The following is an 8,747-nucleotide window of genomic DNA, read 5'->3' on the forward strand; positions in this document are numbered from 1 at the left end:
TTGATACAACCCTGGAAAATAGGTGCTAAAACAACCATTTTACAGTTGAGGAAATTGAGTAAGATAGAAATTAAGTGACCCAGAATCATACAACCAATAAATATCTGATCAAATTTGGATTTGGATCTTCCTGACTTCAGGCTTCTCTTGGACCATTCTTTCAAATCCTCTTGGGGATTCTGAGCCACAACAGGGAAAACCAAAGTTCTTTTCCACCAACTCTCTGTCAAAGGGTGGAGGATATACCTCCTCATTAGTCACTGCTTCACTCACAGTTCTGCATTCTTTGGGACTTCTTTCCCCTTGTGATGTTGTTCATCCTTTTGTGTGTCTGTGAGTGTGTATGTGTGAGTGGCAGGTGACTTGCCTGAGGTTACACAGCTAGTGGCAAGTATCTGAGGCTTAAATCCAGATCCTCCTGATCCCATCCACTGCACCTTCTAATATCCCCATCCTTTGTTTCTGAAGTGGGACAATCCCCTACACTATTATGGTGATGGAATAAATTGTCCTTCTGATTCTATTCACTTTATTCCGTACTAATTCATATAGAGAACCAAATTTCTCACAATTTGTCCCATTCCTTCTTAGAGTACAATCAAACTCTGCTTCAATCATACACCCAATTATCTCCTTTTCCCCAAATAATACCCCTCCTGCCTGTGAGAACCAGCCTCTGAATGCCATTTTACAGTATATATTGCTGAGAAGTCTCCACCCTCAATTTTGGGGCGGAAGCTTGAGGTTATTGCATTCCCCACCCCCAAACCACCCAGTTTGTTGAAAGAACTGGGAGGGAGATTGATGAGGTGCTGACAATGGATAATTGCTCTGCTGGAGGTGGGGTGAGGAAATTCTGAGTATGGCCACCCAGAGCTAGAGTGTCTGGAATTCTCCCAACAGCAGCCAGCAAGCAGGATAAAGAAAAAGCTTCTGGGGGTGGGAGTCAGGACCACTTATAGGCCCTGAGGCCTTGGCAAGAGATTTCCCTTTTCTTAGCCTCCCCCCTCACCATGTCATCATGCAAAATGGGGATAAGAAGCCTTATGTTGGCTACCTCACAGGACCACTGTGAGAAAAAATTCTGTAAATCTTCATGTGCCCTAAATGAAAGTTTTGAGGGATTTTGATCTCATAGAAATAACTGCATCTTTCTGTGTCATTCCACATCTTTTTCATAAATCCTTCATAGAAGACATCCCCAAATGCATTAGAGGCTTTTCCCAAGGACGTTTAATAGCATCAGAGTTATATAGGCTTTAGGTTTTAATATGGATTTTACACACATTATTGCTTCTGGTCTTGACAATAATTCTGAGACTCTATAGTCATTGCTTCCTGGAAGGACAAGAGGCTCTGGATAGCATCGCCCATGGTGGAAGATTGGGGTTCAAGTCCCTAATCAGACACTTTCTCACTGAATGACCCCAGACAAGCCATTGGACTTCTATAATCCTGAAGGTGATTCTCTAAGATTTATTTCCAAATTTATAGATTAGTCAATAGTCAATGAATATTCATTAAGTTTCAGTTCTGTGCCCAGTTGTTGTTCAGTCATATCCTTGTGATCCTATTTGGGGTTTTCTTGGCAAAGGTACTGGAGTGATTTGTCATTTTCCAGATGAGGAAACTGAGGCAAACTAGATGTCACACAGCTTTGAACTCAGGAAGATAAGTCACTCTATCCACTGTGCTCCCTAGCTGCCCATTATATACCCTGATACTGTGCTGTTAGCTAGAGACACAAATATGTTACTCTTGCTCTCCAAGAAGCCCAGTCTAATGGGGGGAGATAACATGCAGACAACTAAGTTCAATCATGGTAAATACATCAATTGGCTAAATCACCAGATGGTAGATATTAGAATCAGAGACTAGTATGTCCAGACTACATTACTGGGTTTTATATTTTCCCAAGGAAGTCATGGATAAGAAAAAAAAAAATCACCAAAGACCACAAAATATTTGTAGCAGCACTTTTGTGATAGCTAAGAGTTGGAAACAAAATGTATACCCTTCAATTGGGATAGCTGGCCAAACATATTGTGGTGCATAAATGTAAGGGAATACTACGATGCTGTAAGAAAGGCTATTTTATGATGAACACAGAAAAGCATGGAAAGATCAGCGTATAGCTGGTGCACAGAGAAGTAAGCAGAGCCGAGAGAACAATATACACAATGACAACAATATACACAATGACCAAAACCATGTAAATGGGAAGAACAATGACAAAGATCAAAAGTAAATGTAACAAAATTATTAAAATGAGAAGAGGAGCAGTTAGAGGGCACAGTGGAAAGATGATGGATAGAGTATCAGCCCTGGAGTTAGTAGGATCTGAGTTCAAATAACTTATTAGCTGGGTGGTCCTGGGCAAGTCACTTTAATCTGACTCTCTTCTCCCCCCAATAAAAAGAAAAAGGAAGGGGGAAAAAAAGATCAAGGAGGACTCTGATGAAGAAATATGAGAAAATATCCTCAATCTATCTTTTTTGCTGAGCTGGGAGATCCATAGGTGTTATACATTGCCAATGTTTTTGAACTTTCACGATATATCAATGAGGTTGACTTTTTTTTTTTTTCCTTTTAAAAAATGTTATTTTGGGGCAGCTATATGGCTCAGTAGACTCTGAACTCAGAAGAATCCTAAGCTCAAATCTGGCCTCAGACACTTAATACTTACAAGTTGTGTGATCTTGGGCAAGTCACTTAATCCCGACTGCTTGAAAAAAAAGAATTTTAAAAATGCTATTTTCCATTTGGGATAGCTCTGGAGAGAAATATGTGGTGATATAAGAAGGAGAAACAATGAAAAAAAATTGTTTTTACAAAAGATTTTTTAAAGAATTAAAGAAGATTGGGAAAAGCTTCTTGTAAGAAATAAAATTTTAGTTGGGACTTGAAGAAAAGCCAGGGAAATGGGGGGAGGGAGGGTAGGAGGGAGGAAGAAGAGAGATGAAGAAGAGGAGAGTGGCAATTATGGTGACCATCTTTTGGGAGGAGCAGCCAGGAGGCCAATGTCACTGGAGCACAGAGGACATGGGTGTAGTGTGTAAGACTGAATTGTTATCCATCTCTCCCAAGATGACAAAATTTAAGCATATCCTCAATATATATTTACTGAATGTTTGTAGATAAGGAAACTGGGGGGGGGGTTGTAGAGGTTATATGATTTATCTATAGCCATACTGCCTGTAAAAATCAGAGGCAGGATTTGAACACAAGCCTCTTGACTTCAAGTTGCACACTTTTCCCATATATTATTAATTTATATATTTATATTTATATATATTAATTTTTTTCATATAACAAGCATTTATTCCCCCAAAAAAAAACTGAATAAAAGGAAAAAATTTATAATGAATGTGCATAATCAAGTAAAGCAAATTTCTGCCTTGACTAAACTTTTGGTGATACACTAGATAGAGGGCTGGGTCTGGACTCAGGAAGAACTGAATTCAAATCTAGCCTCAGACACTTCTTAGCTGTGTGACCTAAGGCAAGTCATGTAATCCCTGTCTCAGTTTCCTCAATTGTAAAATGGGGGTAATAAAAGCTCTTCAGGTTATTGTGAGGATCAAAAGAGAAAATATTTGTAAAAATGAGTAGAGCAGTGCCAGGAATACAACAGGTGCTATATAGATGCTTATTTTCTCCCTCCCTAGAGCAGGAAAACCTGAGTTCATATTTAGCCTTAGATATTTAAATATGTGGCCTTGCAAGTCAGTTAACTTTTTTGACTCAGTTTTCTCTGTAAAATAAGCTGGAGAAGAAAATGGCAAACCACTTCAGCATCTTTGACAAGAAAACCCCAAATGGAGTCATGAAGAGTTGGGCATGACTGAAATGACTAAACAACAAATTCTTCCTTCCCCAATGTCCTCAAATGTATATCTCATTCTACATCTTAAATCTCTCGGAAAGAGATGGGTATTATGCTTCTTGTTCATTCTTTCCACTTATAATATCTTTTTGCCCAAGAAATTTTTACATGATCTTGGGTATATAGATTCACAAATCAAACATTGATTAATAATAAATCATAAGGAAAATTATTTTAAAATGATGTTTTGATATATATATATAATCTTACCATTTATTAAAGATGAAGGCAAATTTGGATACTAATGAGATGAATGTGCTTTATTTTTACATAAATAATTAAATCTTGGCAGAATATTGGGTGCTGCAAGATACAGAGCATCTTCAATATTTTTCAGAGTTGATCAACCTTTATGATATTTTGTGACACCCCCCCCCATATTTAGTTATGCCATATGGAGTAGAGACCCACTATTTAAGAAGCTTTGGTTGGTCATGATATATTAATCAAGTTCCCCAACTCATTTTTCTTTGTCGTGTTATTATTGCATAAAGCATTCTCCTGGTTCTGCTCGATTCATTCTATATCAGTTCCTGTAAGTCTTCTCAGTTTCTCTGAAACTTCCTGTCATCTTACAATTCACTAGCATCCCATTACATCCATATTCCATAATTTGTTTAGTTGCTCTCTCTCCACTTGATGGAGACCCTTAGTTTCCTACTTTTTAGGTCCCTCATTCTTTCTATTCAGTCAGCTTCTTGAATATCACACCTCTCAGTGTCACCCTCTGGCTCAGGCTATCAGAATAGCTTGCTTCTTTTTCCATCCTACAAGTCCTAGAACATGTTTTTTAATACCCCTTGCCATTCATCCTGGATGATATTTTACAGCCTCCTTATTTCCAAGTTCTATTGCCTTTTGAGACATCTACAATTCTGCCTCCCATCTCAGGTTCACAGCCTGGAAGAGACTAAGTTGATCATAAAATCATCAAATCTTATTCAAGAGAACCTTGAGTAATGTTCTGGAAGATCTAGATCCAAAGACCTTCTCTGGCGTTTCCTAGTTGGGTGACCTTGAATATTCAATTTTTTTGTGCCTCAGATATCTCCTGTATCTGGGACTTAATCTCCTAAAAAAAAAAAAAAATCATCCATGGATTGTTCTCTGCATCCCCTAAAATGACAAAACACAAACCCATTTCATTTTTTTCAAATGAGAAAATTGAGACTCAATGATTATGTGACTTTCTGAGATGAGATTCAAACCCAATTTAATTGCACTCTAGCTGTGATGGCATTCCATGATTCATAGCAACCACTGAACATCACTGAGACAGTGCTTGGTATACTCCCCCACAAGCTTCCTTTTGTTTGTATTATCCCCCATTAGATTGTAAGTTCTTGAAGGACAGGGATTATGTTTTGTCTTTTTTTCTTATTAAAGCTTTTTATTTTCAAAACATATGCACAGATAAATTTTCAACACTGATCATTGCATAGCCTTGTGTTTCAGATTTTCTCCTCCTTCCCCCACCTTCTCCCCTAGATGGCAAGCAATCCAAAATAGGTTATACGCGTTCAAATATATATTAAATCCAATATATGTAAACATATTTATACAATTCTCTTGCTGCACAAGAAAGATCAGATCACAAAGGAAAGAAAATGAGTAAGAAAACAAAATGCAAATAAACAACAACAAAAAGAGTGAGAATGTTATGTTGTGATCCACACTCAGTTCCCACAATCCTCTCTCTGGGTGTAGATGGCTCTCTTCATCATGAGATCATTGAAGCTGGCTTGCAATCACCCATCTCATTGTTGGAAAGAGCCACTTCCATCAGAATTAATCATATAGTCTTATTGTTGCTGTGTACAATGATCTCCTGATACTGCTCATTTCACTTACCATCAGTTCATGTAAGTCTCTCCAGGCCTCTCTGTATTCATCCTGCTGGTCATTTCTTACAGAACAATAATATTCTATAACATTCATATACCATAACTTGTTCAGCCATTCTCTATGATGAGCATGAGGGGACACTAATGCATTGTTGGTGGAGTTGTGAATTATCCAGTCTTTCTGGAGAACAATTTGGAACTATGCCCAAAGAGCTATCAAACTGTGCATATCCTGTGATCCAGCATCAGTGTCACTACTAGTCTGTATCCCAAAGAAAGCATAAAAGAGGGAAAAGGACTTCACATGTGCAAAAAATGTTTGTAATAGTCTCCCCCTTTTTAGTAGACAGTTCACTTTTTAATAGAAGCTTTTAATTTTTTCCAAATATATGCAAAGATAATTTTCAACATTCACCTTAGCAAAATTTTGTGTTCCAAATTTTTCTCCCTCCCTCTCCTCCTCCCCATCTCCTCCTAGACAGCAAACAATCCACTATAGGTCAGTCATCAATCATGTGCAATTCTTCTAAACATATTTCCATATTTTTCAGGTTGTGCCAAAAAAATAAATCAGATCAAAAGAAAAAAATACGAGAGAGGAAAAAAAATGCTAACAACATTACAAAAAAGATGAAAATAGTATGCTTCCATTCACATTCAGTCTCCATAGTTGACACTTTGGGTTCATATAGCTCTCTCCATCACAAGTCTATTGGAATTTCCTTGAATCATCTCATTGTTGAAAAGAGCCAAGTCTATCACAGTTAATCATCACATAATCTTGCTGTTACTGGGTACAATGTTCTCTTGGTTCTACTAACTTGGATTAGCATCTATTCATGTAAGTCTTTCCAGGCTTTTTTGAAATCAGCCTAGCAGCCCTTTTTGTAGAGACAAGAAACTGGAAATTAAGTCAATGCTCATCAGTTGTGGAATGGTTGAATAAATTATAGTATTTGAATGGAATGGAATATTATTGTGCTATAAGAAATGATGAGCAGGCTGATTTCAGAAAAATCTGGAAAGACTAACTGATGCTAACTGAAATGAACAGAACCAAGAGAACATTATATTTCACATCTTTTCTCATGTTTTTTCCTTTTAATTGATTTTTTCTTATGCACTATGATGAATAAGGAATATTTAGAACATATTTAGAAGAACCGCACATATTTAACCTATATTGGATTGCTTGCTGTCCTGGGGAGGAGGAGGGAGGGAAAGAAGAAAATTTGGGAACATAGGGTTTTGCAAGATGATTGCAAGATTTAAAACTATCTTTGCATGTATTTGGAAAAATAAAATACTATTTCAAAAAAGTGATGCAGTCAGAAAGATCTGATCAAGTTCAAATCCTGCCTCTCAGATACTTGTAATCTCTGTGATCCTGAGCTAAATCATTTAATCTCTTTAGTGCCTCTGTTTCCTTATCTGTAAAACAGGGGGTTTATTATCCCCTATGTTACTTACTAATAATATATTTGTTCTTCTCACGGCTGTTGTAAGGATCAAATGAGGTAACATGTAAGATGATATATAAGTGTTGGTTATTACTATATTTAACCTAAGCCCCTCATTTTATATATGAGGGAACTGGGATCCAAAGAATGGAAGGATATACCAACGATCCCACAGGGTATAACCAGGGCTTTTCACTGTACTACTTGGCTGGCCAGACCAAAGTTCTTCCTTTCTCCAACCAGGGCTAAGCAAATACCTAGACTGGCAGTGGGGGAGGAAGTTCCTGCTCTTTCCAAGAACCTGCTAAAATTCCCCAGGCCTCTTGCACTGGCATTCAAGGCCCTTCACAACCAACCCTCAATCTATCTCATTTCCTGTTTCATCACTGAATTAGGGCAAAACTGAGATGAAAACAAGGACTTCTTGATTCCTGCTCAGTGATTATTTTTATGCAATACCATCTTCATTTCCCAGCTTGATTACTCTTGCATAGCTCCAGAAATATTCATAAAAATATGGACTCTAGGGGTAAAAGAGATCTTTTAATCCATTCATTTTTCAGAAAAACAGAAGGCCATATTAAAGAAGTGACTTGCCCCAAGTCACATAAATAGGAACAGGGTCAGAATTTGAGTCTGTTTTCTTAATCCAAATCTACTTGGCTGTTCTCTTATATCTACCTGGTATTTGGGGATCAATTGCTTTCAGTTAGGTAAAGATAGAGAGCAGTGGGGATCTCAAAAGTTTCAATCTTCCCATCTAGAGCTACTCACTATATCTTGATGGCCCAGGGGGTTCTGGGTGTTCTGAACACCCAGCTCTTTTCCTTAAGATTCCTGTAAACATCTATTAAATTGAAGCAAACAAAAGCTCCCATCAGACTTAGCAGTGTGGAATCTGAAACTCAGGGCTGGTTTGGTTGAAAAATTCATGAGCCGGACAGTTTCAGGGAACAGCTAGAGAACAGAGGCTCCCTGTCTGTTTAGCAGCCCCTCCTCTTCCCTTCCCAGGCTCTGGCAGGGGTATGGGGAGGGTGGTGGGAAGGACTGCCCATCTGTCTGCAGCCCGTTTTCCCTAAAAGTATTTCTACAGCCTTGAGAAGTTTTTTAACCCGGAAGTTTTGGGGAGAAGGAGTAAAGGGGGAAGAGAGAAAGGGGGGAGGTCCTGGTTCTAGACGGAAGAATTATTGCACCCGACAGGTCTGTCCCAGGGTACAGACTACCCTGAAGGCTGGCTGAGAGGACTGAAAGGCTAAAAAGCTAGGGGAAAGGGATGAGGGTGCCTGAATTTTGATTCCTAGGTTTGTTTTCCTACAATGATCTGGGGAAGTAGCTTCTCAGGCATTACCTCAGTTTCTTTCAAAGGGAAAATAATAGTTCACATCTGGATAGGATTAAGGTTTACAAAACATATTTTACATAATCATCCTGTGAGGTAAGTTAGTCATTACTGCTCCCAGAGCTCCCTGTTCCCTTCTGGATAAAATATAAACTCTTCGGTTTGGTATTTCAATCCTTTTTCAATCTGGCTCCAGCCTACCTTTACAGCTTTACTGC

The sequence above is a fragment of the Antechinus flavipes genome, chromosome 1 (genome assembly GCF_016432865.1).
Source record: "Antechinus flavipes isolate AdamAnt ecotype Samford, QLD, Australia chromosome 1, AdamAnt_v2, whole genome shotgun sequence".
NCBI classification, from domain to species: domain Eukaryota; kingdom Metazoa; phylum Chordata; class Mammalia; order Dasyuromorphia; family Dasyuridae; genus Antechinus; species Antechinus flavipes.